The sequence below is a fragment of the Pinus tabuliformis genome, chromosome 2_1 (genome assembly GCF_031772625.1).
Source record: "Pinus tabuliformis cultivar Carrire ecotype Pingquan chromosome 2_1, CPIR1, whole genome shotgun sequence".
NCBI lineage: Eukaryota > Viridiplantae > Streptophyta > Pinopsida > Pinales > Pinaceae > Pinus > Pinus tabuliformis.
The window spans coordinates 995,402,690-995,425,236 of record NC_142299.1 but is presented as its reverse complement, the minus strand read 5'-3'; the positions used below and the strand labels follow the sequence as shown (position 1 = coordinate 995,425,236).

At 38.7% G+C, this 22,547-nt stretch overlaps 1 pseudogene; it reads right to left on the bottom strand.

Annotated features, from left to right (window-relative positions):
* The window catches only part of LOC149203975 (calmodulin-binding receptor kinase CaMRLK-like), a 189,317-nt pseudogene that overhangs the window by 9,540 nt on the left and 157,230 nt on the right, over positions 1-22,547 (bottom strand).

The window sequence follows — 22,547 nt, the reverse complement described above, 5'->3', positions numbered from 1 at the left end:
TTTTCTACAATGATAATTATAAAAGTATACTTGTGATTGAAAACTAAGATTGTTGGCATTTTGGTTATACAGCAATAGATCAAAGATCAATGGTGTGATTATTTTTTATCAATGTTTAAATTATACACACAAGAACCAAAAGAATTTATTTCTAATAAAAAATTATATGCTAGATACGATATTTTATTAGGTTTACAATCAAAATTGATGATTACAACTATCTCAAAGTTTAAATTCCAAATAAAAGAAAATAATACTTTTAACGACATGCTAGAATGCTTAGAAATATTCTACAAGGCTTTAGACTCTAGTTATCAATTGGCCAAAACTATTGCACTACAGACAAAGCAACAACATTTTTTTAACTAGATAGAAAACCTTGGATGGTTGTAGATCCAACAGAAGAATATTTTCAAATTCCTACGCAAACACTTTGTTTTCCAAGCATCTCTTATGGAGCTTTGGAAATAGGTTGAGTAATGAGTATATGCGTAGGTAACTAGGTGGCTCTCGGTTAGTGAAAAGTTCACCAAAAGTACCTCTATGTCTATGTCTCAAACGTGGTGACATTTAAACGCATTCACCAATTTTAAGAGATTTCATAGGCAGGCATCAAAATATATAGAGAATATAGCTCAGTGGGCCTCAAAGTTTGTTAGAAAGAGTGAGTAGATCACAGAGTATTGGCTTATTTCACTCCTTACATAATATCTACAAATTTTTTAAAAGTAATTTCTAGTTATGAATCATACAGGTTTTAAAGTAAATTCTACTAGTTTTCATAATTTAAGGGGTTTCACTGATCTATAAATAGAGAATGGAATAAAAGGAATAGGAACTTACTGATGATGACATTGTCACAAGGGCTCTAGAACATATTTTCTATTCCCTTGGAGTTGAGTGAGGTGTGAAGTATTCTCACAATAGCCCTGACAACCACAATGTTGGCATTCTAAGCATCTAAGCCTCTCATCCTAACCTCTCATTCCTAGAGCTATTTTGTGCCTGGTAATCCATCTCATGTGTTCGCTAGAAGTTGCATCCCCTTTGGTATGTTGCTCCTCCCATGTTTCCATGCTCTAGTCCTCTATATTGGGCTACATGCCAGGAAGCTCATGAAGCCATTGATGGAGGTCCCCATTTTGCATAAATTCACAGATTAGCAATTTCTCTTTCCCTGCAATGTAGTACCCTAAAAGAGGCAAAATGTTGGGATGCTTAAGGCGACCCAATGCATCTAGCTTTGAGACAACTTCCTCTGCATTTAGATCATTTTCCTGCTTTAATACCTTGATTGCTACATGGATTTCTCCCGGTAATATGGCTCTGTAAATGGGGTCATTTTGTCCTTCAGCCAGCTGGGATTCTTTGCTGAAATGAGAAGTTAAGGCTAGGAGATCAGAGAAGGTGAGGTTGAGCAGAGGTTTTTCAAAAATGATTACTGGAGCTGAGGATGAGTCCTTGATGTCAGCTACCCACGTACCAGAATCTGTCTCGAACGAGAATGGCCCCGATTCGGTTATGGATCTGTCAGTTTTCCATGTAAATGGAGGCTTTGGGACCACCGATTTCTTCTTATCTTGGGCTCTTCATCTTCTATAGAAGAAAAACAAGAAGAATGCCATGGCAGTCATTGTTACTGCAACGACTGATACAATTGCTACCATTGCTCCTTTCCTCAAAGAATGGAATATCGTATAATGTGGAAGAGGGGGAGGCGAGGGAGGCTTGAAATGGGCATTGTTTGAATAGGGGGTTTTGGATGGATTGTTATAGAGTCCAGAATTAATAAAGGCTGCGGGACCAAATTTCCTGACATCCTCTTCGTTGGCTCTTCCCGAGAAGTTATTGAAGGAAATGTTGAGGAATTGCAATTTTTGAGCATCAATTAGGAATAACTCTGTTAGATTATTATGAGAGAGATCAAGATAGAGTAGAGAACTAATGTGAGCCAGAGAAGAAATGGTTCTGCTGAGATTGTTGTTGGAAAGATCCAAATATTTAACCCTGCTTGAATTCTTTGAAAACAATGGTATTGAAACAAAACTATTTCGAGACATAGAAATATTAGTGAGGCTTTCCAAATTGAACAACTCAGCAAGTATATTGTTATCGATAATGTTAGGCCCACCCCTCACAACTATAAAGTTGGAAGTGTTGTTTCTCCTAGCCTTCCACAACCTACAAGGGTTATAGCACAACAATTGGAAGAGAAAAGAGAAAAAGGGCTTTGTTACAATTGTGATATAAAATGCACTAAAGGTCATAAGTGTGCTGAGAAGAAATTATTTTACATAGATTATGAACAGGAGGAAGAAAAGGATCAAGAAACATCAAAAGAAGAGGATATACACTAGGACCCAACCCCAGAGAAAGAAGAAATGAATCCAACAATATCTTGTAAAGCATTGGCAAGAATTACCACTCCTCAAACTCTCAAGATAGAAGGACATATCAACAAGAAAAAGGTTCAAGAAGTGAAAGATCACATCAAGAAAGAAGAAATGAATCCAACCATATCTTGTAATGCATTGGCCGGAATTACCACTCCACAAACTATCAAGATAGAAGGACATATCAAGAAGAAAAATGTTCAAGAAGTGAAAGATCACATCGAGCATCAAGAAATGAATCCGACCATATCTTGTAAAGCATTGGAAAAAATTACCACTCCTCAAACTCTCAAGATAGAAGGACACATCAAGAAGAAAAAGGTTCAAGCAGTGAAAGATCACATCGAGCATCAACAACAAGTTCTCCAACTTTTAAAGGGCAATGCCAGTTTAGTGCAAAATCGAATGAAACAACAGGTAGATCAACATCATAGTGAAAAATGTTTTGATGTAGGTTATTGGGTATTCTTACTGCTACATCTCAAGCAAGATATTTATGAGAAGGAAATGTTGGCAATACTACATGCACTTCAGAAATGGCGACCTTACCGAATGGGAAGACACTTCAAGGTAAAAATGGATCATGATAGTCTTAAATACCTTTTAGAACAACTATTATCTTTAGAAGAACAAAAAAAAATGGGTCACAAATATGTTGGGTTATGACCTTGACATCATCTATAGAAAAGGGAAGCAAAATTTTGTTTCATATGCACTCTCAAGAAAGGATGAGGATGTGGAAGCATTGTTTTGTGCTATTTCTATTATCCAACCAGATTGGATAAACGAAGCAAGGCATGAATGGAAGAAGGACGAAGAAGTATGGCTACTCATTCAAAAGTTGCAGAAGATCCCAATTCAAACAATATTGCCGGAACTTGAAGAGGAAGGAAAAATCATATTGGAACCTGGAGCAATCACAGAAACAAGAATCTGACAGTGACGAAATCGATCAATTTCAGAGTATCTCATCAAGTGGAAGAACTTACCTGCTCAAGGTTCCGCATGGGAGGACAAAAATTTTATACAGAAGCATCAAGAAGTTCTCAAGCGTTGAGGACAACACTTTTTGAAGGAGAGAGGCATGTTAGGCCCCTATACTACTAGTGTAACCCCTTATTGTTATTAGTACAACCCCCTTATTATATTGATATACCCATGTAGTCCCCATATTGTTACTATTGTGCCCCATAGAAGCCCTTACATTATTATTGTTATGTCGGCTTTGATTATATTATGACCCCTTAGACTCCTATATATAGAAAGGAGATCTTTTCATTTGTATCATCCAAGAATTGTTCATTTGTGTAATGTAAAGGAGGTTGCCCCCTCGAAGAGGCTGAATTCTAAGGCATTGATCTATCATTTCTATCTTTTTGTGAGCCGGTTTCATAAAAGATAATTTGGTTGTGGGATATGTCCACCACCATAAGATTTTTTAAGTCATAGATATCTATCGTGTAGTAAAATGTATGCAATCGACTGAAAGAAAGATTCAGAGTTTGTAAAGCTGATCACATTGGATGATTTTCGATGGCCCAATTAAAGTTCAAGTTCCCACCGAATACATTCTTCGCCAAATTCAAGTCTGTCAGATTGCTCATCGTCCATAGGTCCTTCTTTATATTCCCAGAGAGGGAATTTTTTGAGAGGTCGAAGGTTTTCAGATGGGATAATTGAGTGAAAACTCGCCAGTTCACAGCTCTCCTGAAAAGTTTCTAGAATTTAATTTGATTTCTAGGATGATGTATAAATGGCCTCCCAAAGTCATGAAATGCCAACACCATCCCTAAAAATAGTAACAAAGTGAAACACAGAGATTAAATCATAAACTTAAAAGCAAGGATGCAAACAAAATAGTGGATTTTGAACCATAGATCTGAGGTGTGTGTACTCTTTGTGTGGAAGAAGACTGAAAGTGGGATGGAAATGCAGCGAAGTTAGAAATGAAACATACATGGGCGTCGTTAATGGACTGAAGATCCAATGGTGGGGTTTGATATTGAGTCTGCTACTGGTAAAATCCTAATTCAAAACTCTCTTCAATCTCGCTTTCCCTCCCGCCTTTTGAAAAGTGAAAATATACTACTTGTTTCAGATTGGAGTTGGAGGGATTTTGTACATCAAAATTAACACTAAACTTTTTCAAAAATGCTAAAATTTTCCTCCCTGAAAAACAATAAATACGATATTTTATTTAATAAGTTTTTAGTTGTATTTCACAAACTAACACCCTTTTTTTTGAATAATAGTGTTTGAAAACATTTCTTCCATGTTTGGTGTATTTCTCATAATAATAATAATCTAATTTTAATATTACCTTTTTTATGCAATGATTTTGTTGTTAGTTTATAGAGGTAGACATGTTGTACTTTTGGAATTTGAAAAGGAAACACATGCTCTTAACTTGGTTGTATTGAAAACATTTAAGTGTTCTTGTATATTAGGTGGGTGCAAACAAGAGAGAGTATATGGTAAGTGGATTTAATAGTTAAAAACAAGTGTTAGTTTCTTAAAATTCATATGACAAATTTGCAAGGAGTAGGGTATGTACCATTCTTTAGGTTAAATATATTCAAATTGTTGTGTGAATAGGGTTGTAAGACCCTATGTTTCCATATTGAGAAAATGGAGTCCTCTCCAAGTCACTCACATAGTTTAAGTTGTCATAAGAAAAGTAGGTGTTTTTCCTTAAGATGTGAACATTTCATTTTAAGTAGTGTGATAATGTGGTTTCAACGAGGCATTAAAAGATGGAATGAGCATGCACATTTAGGATGCTAGTGTTATGTTCTTCTTGAGGCATGAGTGCATGTCTAAGAAGACTCTAACAAGGGTTGAAGAGGTGGAATAGTTAGAGAGGTTGGGGGGTTGTAGTCTCACTTAGAGGTGTAGACAAGCAAGTTAAGCACCATGAGAAGTTGTGAAGCAAACTTAAGACATTTGATGAGTTTCATGAAGGAAAATTGGCAATGGTACTAAGTGAACATTCCTTGATCGAAGTTGATACCCTCTCCTTGGCACTACCACTTTGCAAGACAAAGAAGAAACGTGAAATATATGTGAAACCCACTAAAGAAGTTGGCAAGGTTGTTGCAACATATATAGGTGGTTTTTTCGCATTGCAAAAGGAGGTGTTGGAACTTGGAAGGTGACCATTAGAGTAGATTTTTCATTGAGTGTCAAGGAGGTGCAAGGATCTGATAAGGACCAAATTACACAAATCTAACAAATAGGCTATATTGGGTTAGGATATTACTGTTTTGGGACATCCAAAGTTGAAGGTACATTTTATGGAGGTGTAGTCTAAGCGCTTGGGTGTAGGGCACATCTTATGGGTATCTTGGACTTTTGGTGTGTGTTAGTGGTGTTAGTGCATTATGTTTGATGAGAACTAGCTAGAATGTGTTCCATGAAGACAAAAGCCCACAAGTTTGAGATGGTTTAACCATTTGGCATTGTAAGGTGTGTTATGCCCTAGTTTTGAGGAGACAATTAAAACCATCTTAGAGTGTGATGGGTTGTACCATGGACTTAGGTCCACTTGCATGGGTTGAGGTGTAAAGGTACCCCATGAGTTGAGGAAAATGATTGCAATTTTTACCTATATAAATTGTTTATAATATAAGATTAATGATTTTTTTTTTGGAGAATGGAAGAGGAAGATAATAAAGGAGAGGCATTGAGGTTTGTTGTAAATCAATCAAAAGGAAGGAAAAATGTCTCCTATTAGTAGGATTTTTCAAGTTTCCTCTTCAATAGGACTAAATTTTAGTTGGAGCTAGGGAGTTGGCCTCAAAAGTATTGATTCAGTACTCTAGAAATCTAGGACATGACATATCCAAGCTAGTCCATTAGATAGATTCGTCTTAGGCAAAGGTTGCAAAGAATAAGGTGAAAATATCCCCCTTTTAATGTGGGTTTTAAACCTTCCATTTGGAAATGCTAAAAACTCAATGCCAATGCTTAATCCATGGTTTGATTATTTTTATTTCAGTTTGGCCTTGAATGTTGAGATCTTTCTTTGGGTCTAGTTATCAGTTTGTCATTTCATTTATCTATTGAGAAGGTCTTAAGGGCTATAGGGGATAAGATGGTTATTTTCCAACACCCCTCCCTTAAAACCATATAAAGATATGGTGTGCCACATTTTGTTGTTGTAATATTTCAACCACAAGCCCTTCCTACGAGGATGCCCTTTTAAGGGAGGGTATGTAAAGGAAGTGGAAAAAAAAAAGATTTTATGTTGAGTCAAAGGAGGGGCATGGATTGCAGATGTTTCTAGAGTTCTTAACAAAGGTGAGGGGAAATGGATTTTACCTCCTATTACAACGTCTAGTATTCCACCATTCAAGGTGCTAGAGGGCACTAACTTTAAGGGTCAGAGGTGAATGGTCACAAGGATTTTAAAAATGAGAAGGTATGTGTGATTTAGCATATGATTGATTCTTCAACGATTGACTTTTCGATTGACATTTCCTATTAAATGGAAAAAATTGAAGCCCTACCACCTCCATCTTTTGTACATATTTTGTCTATGAGATCCATGGAAGTTATGTTCAAGTGTTGATAACTTGTGTTAATATATCATCTATGATTCAGGTCAAATATACTTCTTCAACTAGTGGTGGAGAGTCCAACCAATGAGTAGGCAAAGTTGTTCATTTACAAGGTTGGCATCATTCAACTATTCTCCCTCTCTACCCAACTATAAGATGAGGAGTGTGCATAATGGACTTATTACTGTAACAAATTGCAAATATTGGATTATATTGAAGTTCAAGGGCTTGAAGTGGTTGCCTCAACCTACAAATATTTAAAGGAACTATGTGTTTTTTAATCAAACCCTTGTGGTTAAGGAGATGTAAAAGAGGAAGGCCTTATGGCTATTTTTAAGGGGTTGTAATGACCCTGGTCTTGTGGTAAATATGTAGTTATGATGCTAATGGTCCTGATCTTAGTACATTCATGTATATAATGTAAATATTTTCCTATCACCTTGCATTGTATAAATATGACAAATATTTTGTGGTTACCCTAATGTACATGTTGAAGTTGCACTTGCATGATTATGGGAAACACTTCTTTATTATCCTTGTGTACATGGGGAAGATCATAATTACACTATGCACACAAATATAATAATCAATAGTGTATAACTGAATCAAAACCCTAACCATCGACTCAACCGCCATTGATGAGGCTTCAACCAATGGTCCTTCCTTATGGTAACCCCTTATAGTTATTGATGGCACATTTTTCTAACTCCCAGAACCTTGCATTAACTAGGGGGAGTTATATGGAACCTAAATGACTTCAAGGTGGGGGTAATAACCAAAGATCAACATATACCACAATAACCTAGACATATGTCTTTATACTAGGGGCATGATTTAAGTATAAGGAACTCTATCAATGGGGGTAAAGAAAATATAGCTTGACTCATATAGTTAAAAGAGCTAAAATAATTCCACCCAAGACTTGAGAAGAGACTCACAGACACTCACAGGCATAATATTTATAGGCCTTGATGCAACCAATGAGGGTAGGGAGATATTTTACAGCCTATTAGCACATGTGAATAGATTTTTCTCCTCCCTCACACCTTGTCGATTCTAGAACAGACCTAGGAAGAGGATTAATGATAGATAGGGAGAGAATGGGAGGCAAAATGGAAGGAAAGGGAAAAGCTAGTTAGCCAAGCCCTAATTAACCAGAAGCATGGAGTGAGAAGTAGAAAAAGGAGAGAAATTGGGATAAGGAGAATAGGAAGAAAAAGAGCAAAATGAAAGGAGAGTGAGGGAGAAAGAACTAGGAGTGACCAAGATGAGGAGAGGGCAATAAAAGGAAGGAAGTCATAGGGTAACTACTCGAAGGGCATTGTTGCAAGGAGGGTGTCACACTTGGACATCATGGGGCTTGCACCACGAAGATAGTAAACTAAATTTGGATGTCATAGGTAAGCCTTCATCATGTTGTTGAACTATACATTTGACATTTACTGCATCAAACTACCACTTCTTTGCATTAACAATCAAGTTCTCGGGTCTAGTAGAATGGAAAATTCCCTACCATGACTCTCTTCTGAGCACTACAATTTCCCATAGATCTTATAGTCATATAATTGTTGGTTAGTTTTACAATCCAAGATTCAAGAACCTTACTGTCATGCTTGTTTCTTAGCCACCTTCCAACTGGGGTCGTAAAGACACCTAGTAATATTTTCACACTAATGACTATACAATAAACTTAACCCTAGTCTCTTAGTGAAGAACAAGTAACTATCTAGCCTCTGGAAGGGTTTTTGGATTGACTGTTGGTGAAACTCACTATAGTTAAATGTTCCAATGTGTGTTGAGCCTTAGCGAGTCCCAGGGAAACACAAGGGAACACTAGGCCAAAATGCATGGAAATGAATGAATAAGAGTGTGTGACATTGAGTGTCAGTGAGTTCTAGGTGTGGTAAGGGGGGAGTGACCTGGTATGCTAAGCAATGCTAAGTCACGCTAGTGTGCCAGAGCGACATGCAGCCAAGATGTGCCAAGTTCCAAGGTGTGCCAAAATGTGCTAAGAAGTGTTAGGGAGTGATAGTTAAACACAAGGGAGCGCTAGGTGAAAATAATGCATGCAAATGAATGATTAAGAGTTTGTGAAAAGAAGAGTTAGTGAGTTCAAGGTGTGCCAAGGAGGGAGTGACAAGGTATGCTAGGTAGTGCTAAGGCATGTTAGAGGCCAGGGAAACATGCCAATACATGTCAGGTCCTAGGGTGTGCCAATACATGTCAGGGAGAGTTATGGAGTGTCAGGGAAAAACAAGGGAGCACTAGTTTCAGATGCATGGAAATGAATGAATAAGAATGTGTGGCAGGGATTATCAGCGAATTCTACGTGTGCTAAGGAGGAAGTGACAAGGTATGCTAGGTAGTGCCAAGGAATTATATAGTGCCAGGGCGGCATGCCAATATGTGCCAAGTACTAAGGTGTGCCAATGTGTGTCAAGGAGTGTTAGGGACTGCCATAGGAACACAAGGGAGAACTAGTTCAAAATGCATTGAAATGAACGGATAAGAGTGTGTGATAGGGGTATCAGTGAATTCCAATTGTGTTAAGGAGGGAGTGACAAGGTTATAAGCTAGGTAGTGCCAAGGCATGCTAGAGTGCCAGGGCATGTTAGGGAGTGGTAGGGTGTGCTAGGGAGTGCCAAAGCATGACAAGGAATGTATGGGATGCTAATATGTGCCAACTAGTGCCAAGGGATTATTAGACATGCCAAATGCTATGGCATGTGAAGATGTAGACTATGTTGCTTAGTTGTTTTATGGGCATGGTTGGATGTGAGCCATGACTTGGTAAATTGCATGTAAATTGTTAAGTGGGATGAGTTAAGGTTGGACATGAGAAGCCTAAGATGATTTATAGGCCATTCTTAGGTGAACAAGGCATAGTCTAGTTGTAGTAAATGTAACTTGGTCAAGAAACTGTAGTCGAGGCAAGACTTGGTTGGGTTCCCAAGTCTAAAAAAAATATGAGGGCATGATATCTAAGGAGTGACAGGGTGTGCCAAGGAATGAAAATGTGTGCTAAGATATGCCAGATAGTGTCAATTCATGTCGAGGAGTGTTTGGGAGTGTCAGGGCATCACAAGGGAGAACTAGGTCAAAGTGCATAGAAATGAACGAATAAGAGATTATTCCAGGGAGTGTCAGTGAATTTCAGGTGTCCCATGGATGAAGTGTGTTAGGATAATTTCATAATAGGACTTACAGGAGGAAATCCTATGTTTTTTTATAAGGGGATGGACAAAGCATTTTCAAACAAAGGGAGATGTTTGGTTAGGCACGACATAATTTTTTCAATGACTTGACTGGCCTCCCAAGTCACAAAAAAGTAAGGCTATCTATGAGGCATGACAACTAGGAAGTGCCAAGGTGTGCAAGGAATGCATGTAAGTGCTAAAACATGCTAGAAAGTTCCAAGGCATGTTAGGCATACCAAGACATGCCAAGTGCTAAGGCATGCCAAAATGTGCTAGGTTCTAGGATGTGGCACCAACACATGTTAGTGATTTCCAGGGAAACACAAGGGAGGACTAACTTCAATTACATGGAAATGAATGAATAAGAGTGTGTGATAGGGAGTGCTATAAAGTTATAGGTGTGCTAAGGAGGGAATGAAAAGTTATGATAGGAAATTCCAAGGCATGATATAGTGCTAGGAAAGCATGCTAAGATGTGCCAAGTGCCAAGGTGTGCTAATGTGTGCCAAGGAGTGTTAGGGAGTGCGAGGGAAATACAAGGGAGCACTAGGTCATAATGCATGGAAATGAGTGAATAAGATTGTGTGATAGGGAGTGTCAGCGAGTTCCAAGTGTGCTAAGGAGGAGTGAAAAGGCATGCTTATCAATGCTAAGGAATGCTAGAGTTCTAGGGTGCCATGCAGCGAAGATGTGCCAACGCGTGCAAGGAAATGTTAGCTAGCAGTGCCAAGGAAACACAAGGGAGCACTATGTCAAAATGCATGGAAATGAACAAATAAGAGTTTGTGATTAGAAGTTTCATTGAGTTCCAAGTGTGCTAAGGAGGGAGTGACAAGGTATGCTAGGCAGTGTTAAGGCATGCTAGCAGCCAAGGCGACATGCCAAGATGTCATACGTGTTGGGGTGTACCAACACATGTCAAGGAATGCTATGGAGTGCTAGGGAAATAGTACATAGCTACAGATCAAATGAGAAAATTACCTAGTACCCATTTTTTTGAGGTAGAAAAAAATCACTCGATTTTGAAAAATGGTGATTCAGAATACACCTTTTTTTTAGCATAATTTTGGCATTTTAAATTTTTTTATGTATCAATTATGAACATTTTTTTTAAATGTTAGTGATTTTCATGTTGATTTTGAAAAGTGTTGATGGAGCATCAACACATATTTTTAGAGGGCTTATTATCAAGTATGAACATTTTTGTTTTTTGTTAGTGATTTTCATCTTGATTTTGAAAAGTGCTCATGAGCATCAACCCTTTTTGTTTAAAGGGTTTATTTTTTACACTTTAAATTTTCTAATGTATTAAGTGTGGATATTTTTTTTTAAATGTTTGTGATTTTCATGTTGGTAATAAAACATTAAAAAAATTAAAAAATCACGACAAAAAAAAAAATATCAAATATAAAAAATATATATATATAAAACAAAAAACAAAAAAAACCAAAATTAACTTGTAAAAAAACCCAAAAATAAATTTAAAAATGAAATTTAAAAAAATATATATATATAATTTAAGGAAAAGAAAATCTAAAACCATTTTTTTAGGTTAAAAAGAAATAAAAACCTCATAAAAAAACCAATTTAAATAATTACGAAACAAAAATAAAAATAAAAATAAAAAACTTAAAAAATAATATAAAAACTAAAAAAAAAAACACAGTCCAACCCACCCCGCTCACCCCTCCCTACCCACCTACCCCAACCCTCCCACATCTCCCCATTGTCATGTCCCTTCTCAAAAAAATTTGTAGCAGGGCGTTGCTACACAATTTTGCACAATTTTGGCTAAGGGAGAACTAATGATTTTCGACTTAGGGACTTAGGAGGCAATTTGACTTAATTTGGTTGCTAGTGGAATGTGGAGACCACCCACATGGGAATTTGAATTGGCCCATTCGAATAGCTTGGAGGGAAATTCGAATAGGTGGATGGAGGGGCCCACATGAGGCAAGGGAGGCCCAAGGATTTATAATGAGGGAACAACTCTTATTTTGGGATTCATTCATACATCTTGCAAACAAAATCACTTGATTGTTCACTCTAATGTTTAGCTTAATCAACAGGTTGTTTAGCCGCGAATCTCTCAAGTGGTAGATTCAACCTCTACTTCGGGGGACCATCTGTGCCCGCCCTAGAGAGGCAGTTCTACAAGGATTTCAGGAGTTCTAGGGTAGTGACATAACACCACCAACCAGTGCAGAGCAGGGAGTGCATATTTCTAGGAAACTAGAGAATACACAGAGGGCGATAGAGGTGAGTGGCGATCAAATTATTTTATGGATAGTTAGAGATCTAAGATAGCAGCAATAGACCAACATTCTTGCTGATTTTTACAGCCAAAAGAGCCAACATTCCAGTAATTCAAATCGTTGGGCTAGGGTACAGCGCAGAGGCCACTCAGCAATTTTTTGTGGGGCTTAGGAGCACGTGTCTTAGGCCAAGAGCTCACCCAAGAAGTCAAGGATTGGATAGCAAGGGCCATCCTAGCACTTTGGGGGAATTTTCGGAAGGATTTACAGGCAGTTTCCAACAAGCCGAGTTTTGTAGCTGCAGCTACAATTGAGGATGGGCTCCAAGAGGGTCGAATTTCAGAAGTATAAACTAGCTAAAATCGTTTCTAGGTTTTATCGGGTTATTGACAAGGATCCCAAATATAAAGTTTCATAATTTTCTAAGCACCAGAGGTGGGGTTTTGAGCCATATATTTGCAATGGACATTGTAGAATTGTTGGGGATTGAATAATGTCTTTGGGGGTTGATTTTGGGAAATCCAAATCGAGCCAAACCATTTCTAGGTTTTTGTGGGTTTTGGCCAAGGAGTTTGTGGCTGAAGTTTCATCAATTTCAGAGCACCGGAGGAGGAGTTTCTTACAGTCCCTTTCCAGGTAGTAGTGAAGTTTTCTAGGCAGTGCAGAGCATTAGAGGAGCAGTCATTTCCAGCATTTGAGATCATTGTATTATCACCTGGGTTTCATCATGCATGCCATTGAGGCAAGCCCAGGTGTATTCCTCCATACTATTGTACTTGCTCCATTGATTAATAAAATGGCTCAGTTGGTTCTTAATTTATGACTTTTTATGAGCATTTGTTGATTGTTTAAAAAATTTGTGTTGTAAATCGTTTTTACTTTTCATATCACTATTTATTTAAGTTTGGAACATTACAGTGGTATCAGAGCATGATCTTGGCCCAACTGTGGGAAATTAGCTAGAAGATCATGGAAGCTTTGGGTATGAGTGCACAATGACGAGTGAAACCGGAGACAAACCCATGCCTCAAGCGAAATCTAGTATGCAGAAATTATCGGGTAGAATTCATTAGGACGATGAGAGGTTGGCCGAGTTGAGGAGGGTGACAAACCAAACCCTTCTCACCCTTACAACAAACACATTAGAGGTGATCAGGCCATGGCGGTGCAGCCATCTACATTGTGTGGGGAAGTTGACCAGATCAGGGCACTAGATCTCCTCAAAAGGAGCAGACAGGAACAAGACGGTTAGAGGGTGAGACCAAGGGGTGCTTTTGCTAGTGGAGACCTGGCATTAGATATTAGGGGCCTGAGTAAGAGGTTGAGCATGATGCTGAGAGCCCGCAGGATGGTAAGGAGCACATCAATATACCTAGTGTGGCGCAGGAGTCACCTTTATTAGAGACCTCTTTGATAGCCCTAGTTGAAACCCTGGTGGAGAGGATAGAGCCAACTTGCATACAACCATTTTTTGAGGGGGTGCCATCCCTAGATGAGATGCCAAAATTTGGTGAGGTATCTAGAGCTATGACTAAGTTTACAGGTGATAGATGCTCATGACAGTTCCATTAGTTTCAGGCTGACCTTCTAGCATTAAAACGGAAGGCCGCATTAGTGAAGGAGGTGATCCTGTAGCAGAACGAGGAGTTGGAGGGCATGAGAGTGGTTTGTGTCGAGTCCACGGCAAAATTAACTCACGTTGTGGAGTAGTTGGATTCCTACTAGTGTAGCTAGAGTGCATGTTGGAGCGTGAGAGCAGCCCTCTTCGGGCATACATAGACGGGGTTGGTAGCACTGTTAGGTTACCTTGGGCCATTAGATAGAGGGAGACAGAGCTACCTAGTCAGATTGTATGTATTGACCAGGATAGCGAAATGAGACGACCTGAGTTGCACAGGGTGTAACACCCGGATGCTGGGGTTGTTCTATGTGTGGAAGTTCATGCATTCGATCTCTCTCTTGGGGTTGGGTGGTGAGAGATTCTGAGTTGGTACCCAGTGGAGTGCACTATGGAGATGGTAGTCGACCCATGTGGAGCTCAACAGGAGTTTCTAGGCATTGTGAATGCTAGAAGCCCCGACTGCCATTGGGATCCGGGAGGGACTGCCTATCATTTCCCATGTATGTCGATTGACTACAACTGGGATGGTGCAGTTGAGCATGCACATTCTCTAAGGGAGTCTCTGTTAGCACCAGTGGTCGATCGGTTCATGGACAACCTCTTTTGGTTTTCTTTATATGGAATTTGTACATGGGATCATTGGGTGATCAACATACTCTCACAGGAGTTTTTCAGAGGAGATGGCATTAGTGGGCCACCAGACGGTGCCTTGCATGGATCTGGGGGCTCTTCATTTTTGTGCGGGGCACATAGGACATAGAGGAGCAAAGCAGTAGTGACATCACTGCTGACACATAGGGAAAGTCACTTCTTGGATCCCTCAGGGGGGATTTGGAGGGGAGATTCATTCATTGGCAGGGATAATGATGCGATGGTGAAGGTGATGATACTGATCAGGTGTGGCCTAACATGTAGAGACATAGCTCTAGGCCATCATATCCATGGATGTGTGGGAGAATCTAGCATTGAGCAGTGGTCTATAGGTGGGCATGGAGATGCATGGTGGTGTGCTTTAGTGTGTTGGACCGCATTGCAGGGTGGGAGTGCCTCACATCACAGTGAGTACATGCAGGGAGTGACAAGTGCAGTGACACAGGTAGGAATCTGGATGGTACAGGATGGCATAGCTGTAGCCGAGGGTATCCAACATTGTATAGGGGTAGGCTGCGATGTACAGTGGAATGTCCAAGAGTACTAAGATGATCGGTGATATGCAGAGGTGTATGGTGTTGCACAACGAGGTCTTGGAGTGTTGCCTCCAGGGACACCCATGGATGGAGATATCAAGCATACCTTTGGGTGTAGTTCACCCAGGATCGATGGGGACACAGATGAGTGATACTTGATGGTATCTTCAGGGACTCACACTCCTGACCCTATTCTACATCACTTGCAGGAAAGGGTGATCTGGTTGTTGTCATTTGACACTCTGGGCACAAGCAATAGGGGATGGGGAGCTCACCCAATATATTTGGATGACACTTGGTGCGATAGAGGGGAGACTTCTCAGTGAGGGCATGGAATTGGTGCACGAGTTGACAGCCACAGGTCAATGGATGAGGTGATCAATGACAGGGATGGCATATCATTCATCACTGATCCTATGCCTGGGGAGCTGGTCACAGGGGAGACATGTTTCACTCTTTCCACAGGGCATGTTTGGACCATGCATGAGCAAAGGATACCGTGTACGTTTGAGATAGTTGTCCAGTATGTATCTAGGTTCCCAACATTGTATCGACACATTCTCCAGGGGGTAGGTAGCTGAACCAGTGACGATGGTTGGCAAGATTAGGATGGATCTGCATACACTGAGTCGATTGTGTGTATCAGATACTCGTTTGTTGGTTGCATTCAGGGGGTGGCTATTTGGCACACATGGTTTCTAGTGGTCATCCATACTACACAGTGGTAGGCACTAGACAATTTAGCATGCCTTAGATTAGTTCATGATGTATGGAGCCTATATATGGGTGGCATGTAGGGACTAGAGCTGAGGGCCAAAGGGATTACATCGATTGTCAGGGCTATGCCACAGCAGGTCTGCCTGTGGGATGCAAAGATTTTTTTGATCGATAGATCACTCATGATGAGAAGAGTTGTGGCAAAGAGTGATATAGTTCGCTCTTGGGATGACACATGGGGGTTCATAGAGGGTTTCATCATATGGGGAGGCCGACATTCTCTATTGTTGCACAAATTCGGAGTTAGATTTGGATGAGTAGGCTTTGGTGCCATGGAGATGCCAAGGAAGGATGTGTCTCACCTCTTTCATTATTCCACTATCGAGTTCTAGGAGAGGAGGATACTATCTACGCACAATGGGGAGTATGACATAGTCAAAGTAGCACAATGTCAGCATGGTGGCACCACATTGGCACTAGTAGGGAACTAGGGCATCACAACTCTTCACAGATCAATAACCTTTAGGGATGCGCCAACTACTACAGGGGGAGATCATATAGATCTTCCATTGGGCTTTAACATGTCACTGATGGAGCAAGGGACTTCTAGTACTTGCACCGGGTAGGATAGTTAGTGGAGTGAGGTGAGCTTCATGTTGGACAGGATGGCCTAAGATCCTAGTATAGAAGGATTCTTTCATATCAGGACAGTGTTGAGGTCAGGGATGATTCAGTGGAAAATTAGGACCCTGGCACATGTTGCAGTGACAGTGGTGAGCAACAGTTATATAGGATGCTCGTTCATGCATTACGTGAGGACGAGCGAATTTTGGAGCGTTTGAAGAACTTGCTGAATGAGGATGCCACCTGGGAGGGTGAGCACATATTGGAGAACCCAACTTTGAGGTTGCTTGAGGGAAAGCAACATTTGGGAGGGGAGGAATTTCATGTCCCTTCTCAAACACATTTGTAACAGGGTGCTACTACACAATTTTGCACAATTTTGGCTAAGGAAGAGAACCCATCATTTTCAACTTAGGGATTTAGGAGGCAATTTGACTTAATTTGGTTGCTAGTGGAATGTGGGGACCACCCACATGGGAATTCGAATTGCCCATTTGAATAGCTTGGAGGGAAAGTCAAATAGGTGGATGGATGGGCCCACATGAGGCAAGGGAGGCCCAAGGAGTTATAAGGAAGGAACAACTCTTATTTTGGGATTCATTCATACATCTTGCAAACAAAATCACTTAATTATTCACTCTACTGTTTAGCTGAGTCAACAGGTTATTTAGCCATGAACCTCTCAAGTGGAAGATTCAACCTCTACTTTGGGGGACCATCTGTGCACTCCCTAGAGAGGCAGTTCTACAAGGATTTCAGGAGTTCCGGGGCAGTGACATAGCACCACCAACCAGCGCACAACAGGGAGTGTGTATTTCTTTGCAAATAAAGAATACATAGAGGGAGATAGATACCAATAGAGATCAGATTCTTTGTCGGAGAGTTAGAGAGCAAAGATAGCAGCAATAGACCAGAATTATTGTTGATTTTTACAGCCAGCAGAGCCAACATTCTAGTAATTCGAATCGTTGGGCTAGGGTACAGCCTAGAGGCCACTCAGCAATTTTTCGTGGAGCTTAGGATTAGGTGTCTTAGGCCAAGAGCTCACCCAAGAAGTCACGGATTAGATAGAAAGGGCCATCCCAACACTTTGGGGGCATTTCTAGGAGGATTTACAGGCAGTTATTAGCAGGCTAACTTTTGCAGTTGCAGCTAAGGTTGGGCTCCAAGGGGGTCAAATTTCAAAAGTATAAACCAGCCAAAATCCTTTTTGGGTTTTTCCAGGTATTTGACAAGGATCCCAAATATAAAGTTTCATAATTTTTTGAGCAACAGAGGTGGGGTTTTAAGCCATATCTTTGCAGCAGACAATGTAGAATTATTGGGGATTGAATAGTGTCTTTAGTGGTCGATTTTGGGAAATCCAAATTGAGCAAAACAATTTTTGGGTTTTGACCAAGGAGTTTGTGGCTGAAGTTTCATCCTTTTTTAAGCACAGGAGGAGGAGCTTCTTGTAGTCCCTTTCCATGCAATAGTGAAGTTTTCTAGGCAGTGTAGAGCATTAGAGGAGCAACCATTTCTAGCATTTGAGATCATTGCATTATCACCTGGGTTCTGTCACGCTTGCCATTGAGGCAAACCCAGGTGCATTCCTCCGTACTATTGTACTTGCTCCATTGATTAAGAAAATGACTCAGCTTGTTCTTAATTCCAGAGTTTTTATGAGAATTTGCTGATTGTTTAAAATTTATGTGTTGTAAATTGTTTTTGTTTTGCATATCACTATTTATTGAAGTTTGGAACATTACACCCATCCACCCCACCCCTGATCACCCTTCCTCCCACCTAACCCACCCCTTCCACACCTCCCTGCCCACTCCACCTCGCTCTCCCTCCCACCTCTACCCACCGCTCCCTCCCTCGCACCCCACCTCGCCCTCCATTTCCACCCACCTTGTGGCCTAACCGGCCCGAGGTGGCGAATGACCGATTTCAGAATCGGTCGCTCGCCACCTCGGGCTGGTTGGGCCTTCCACCGAATCGACCGCTCGCCACCTCGGGCCGGTTGGGCTGTGGGGAGGGAGGGAAGGGTGCAGTGCGAGGGAGGGAGGGGTGGGAAGGAGAACGGGGTGGGGTGAGCGGGGAGGTGTGGGAGGGGTGTGCTAGGTGGGAGGATGGGTGAGCGGGGTGGGGTGGGCCATTTTTTTATTCTTTTTATTCCTTTTTTTTTAAATTTTTATTTGATTATTATTATTATTATTATTATTATTATTTTAATTTTTAATTTTTTGAACTTTTTTTATTTTATTTTTTTTGGTAATTATTTAAATTATTTTTTGTTATGAGGTTTTTTTTTTTTTTAAACTAAAAAAAATGGTTTTAGATTTTTATTTTTTTTGGTTTCATTTTTTTTCCATAATTTTTTTTTTTTTTTGAAAAAATTTCATTTATTTATTTTTTCGTTAATTTTTTTGTTTAAATTGTTTATTTTTACAAATCAATTTTTGTGTTTTCTTTTTTACATTTTTATGGTTTTTTTGTTTCTTTTTTATATATTTGATTTATTTTTTGTCGTGAATCAGACCCTTGACACACCTGGTCAGTTGGGCCTCAGGATCAATGAGGATATTTCAATTTTTATATATGTATTTTTTAATTTAAATTATTTAAATTTTTTTATTTTAATGTTTTATTTTATTTTTGTAACTTAAAATATATATATATATATATATAGATATGATTTTTTTCGTTAATCTTTAACTCTTTTTTCTTAAATTATGTCTATTTTAGAAATATTTTCCCATTTTATTTATTTAGTTTTATTTTATTTTATTTTTGTTTGTTTTTTAATTTTATTTTTGTTTAAATTTTTAAATTTTACAAGTTAATTTTGATTTTTTATATATTTTATAGTTTTTTTGTTTTATATATATATATGATGATGATGATGATGGTTAACGTCCACTGAGACCAAACTTTGGTCTATCGGACCTAAAGAAACAAATTATTTAGTTTGATTTAAGATTTTATTCCTATGCTCAAAAAGCTTGGAGAGAAGCCTCCCAAGCTCACTGTAATTTTGACATCGTAAAAGGCTAGGAAGGTCAATATTGCAACAAATATTTTGAAACTGAGATCTAATGTGGTTGTACGTGGGGCACTCTAAGAGGAAGTGATTTTCATCCTCGATGTTCGTATTCTCACAGAGATGGCAGAACCTTTCCATCCATGGTGTTTTAGGAACTGCCCAATGACCCGTTTCACTATGGAGCTCATGAGAGTTCGTTCTAATCTTGGCTATATTAATTTTCTTATTTGAGCTAGTTAAAACAGAGAGGTACTTTTGATCTTCTAGGATGGGGTTGATGACCTCCTTATAATATCTTAATTTTCTTTTAGCTGCTAAATCTTTCTCACACCACATTTTTTCTTTGAACTTAGAAGTAACAGTATTTTTAATGTTATTAATGTTTTTCAATGCAACATTCTCGTCAATCTCCCAATGGTTTAACCAGCCCCTCATGTCTTTATACCAACCTCGTTTGAGCCTTAGGTGGTTTTGGCTGGAATTTAAAGCTAGCTTAGGAAGTCTATGGTCTCCTATATATATATATATATATATATATATATATATATATATATATATATATATATATATATATATATATATCCTTTTTTTATGTTTTATCATTTGTTATTATTTCTTATGTTTTTTTTGTGTTTTTTTGTGTTTTTTTTTTTTCAATTTTTTTTTTCTCTACAAGGTCAGCGTTGATGCTCATCTAGCAACCCAATCTCATTATGTGCAATTTGATAGTTGATTTTAAATTTTTCGTTATAATGAATCGAGTATGCCCCACAATGTGTCAATTTCATGGTTGACCTTTAATTTTTCATTACAATGGGTTGAGTTCACCTACACTGCGTGTTAATTTGATGGTTGATTTTTAAATTTTTTTTTGCAATGTATGAAGTTGTCTTAGGCTAAGATTTTAAAATCGCTATACATGTAGCATTTAAAAAAAAAAATTGCTCTTGGTATAATAACTCTTTCATTCAAGTGTTCATTTTTAAAGTCTTTTTAGTCATAAAATTTTTCCATAATGTTATGCTTGAAATATTTTTAAAGATTGTTTCGTAGTCATAATCTTTGGTTTTAATTCCATGGTTGAAAAATTGTCAAGATTTTAATGTTTTTCTAAGTTGTGATATCTTATCTTTAATGTTATAGTTGAAAACAGTTATAAGTATTTTTTATTAGCACCATGCCTAAAAATTGTTGCAATTTTAAGGTTTTTCAAATACATGATGTTTTAAATTTAATGTCATGCCTAAAAGCCATTGGAATTTTAATGTTTTTCAAAGATGGGATATTTTATCTTTAATGTCATGCTTGAAAATCATTGGAAATTTAAAGTTTTTTAGAGTCATGACATTTTATTTTTAAAGTCATTATTAAAAAATGTTGAAAATGTACCCCGAAAAAAAAGACGTTATTTCAACATCAACACTTTTCGTTTTCAGGGTATTTTTTGCTCAAAAAAATTTGGTTCTTACTGTCAATTTTTAAAAATGTTAAAATGTACCCCTAAAAAAAATTAAAAATAAATAAATAAATAAAAAGTATTCCAGCATCAACACTTTTCGTTTTGAGCCTATTTTTTCATGTTTTTGGGCTAGAGTGCTCGTTTTGAGATAATAGTTCCCGTTTTATTGGTAACTATGTGGCACTAGGTAAAAATGCATGAAATGAATGAGTAAGAGTTTGTGACTGGGAGTGTTAGCGAGCTCTAGGTGTGCTAAGTAGAGAGTGACAAGGTATGCTAAGTAGTGCTAAGGAATGCTAGAGTGCTAGGGCGGTAGGCCAAGATGTTCTAGGTGATAGGGTGTGCCAATTCGTGGCAGGGAGTGTTAGGGAGTATCAGGGAAACATAAGGAATCACTAGGTAAAAATGCATGGAAATGAATGAATAAGAGTGTGTGAGAGGGAGTTTCAATGAGTTCAAGGTGTGTTAAGGAGGGAGTGACAAGGTTATATGTTAGGCAATGCCAACTTATGCTAAACTACCATGGTGTGTTAGGAAGTGCTACAGTGTGCTAGGGAGTGTCAAAGGATGCCAAGGAATGTAGGGGGATGTTAACACATGCCACATAGTGCCAAGGAGTTCTAAGACATGCCAGGTGTTATGACATGTCAAGATGTAAACTATGTTTCTTAGTTGTTTTACGACCACGGTTGGATGTGATGAGCCTTGTCTTGGTAACATGTTAAGTGGGATGATTTTATATTGGACATGAGTATCCTAAGATGAGTTACAAGTAGTTCTTAAGTGAACAAGGCATATGTTGAATTTCCATGACACATGAAAATATTGGTTTGGTCTTAGAATATTTGATGCAAACACACTCAGGTGCCACAACACATCTACTTTTCAGAATGAAATCTAGACACACGGGGAATCAACTAGTGCACATGACAATTTTTAACTTTTTCAAACCCTTCTTCATTATATTAAAAACTATAATAGAATAGGCTAGATCTCCCATACCAGGGATCATGGCCCTTTACAATCACACTGATACAAAGAATACAATTAGGACTTGGTGGTAGTCCTTTGACAACCAATCTACCTTGAACAAGAAAACAATTGACCTACTTATTAATGGTGGCCACACACAACCCTTTCAGTACACATGTCCTGAACACATCTGGCAGGTCCCCTTACGTCCCATTTTGCAACTCCCCAATTTGCCTCTATAAATGAACTCAACCCCTTTAGGTTATTGAACTTGGCTCAACAAACTTTTCCCTCTAGCTACCTCCTTTTTCTCAAGGTCTGCAGCACTTAGGGTCTTTGATAAATTGATCACAACTCTGTTTGTGAACAACGCTTTGGTCTGCCCACTTTTTCCATATTGCTGCTCCAAGATAACAAGTTTATGGCTATGCAGGTTTCCCTTCTTCTCACTAACTAAATCCTCTACAATACATTGAACTAGGGCTAGTTTGCTAGCCCACTTGATTGCTACTTTAGTCCTCCAAAGTCTACATGT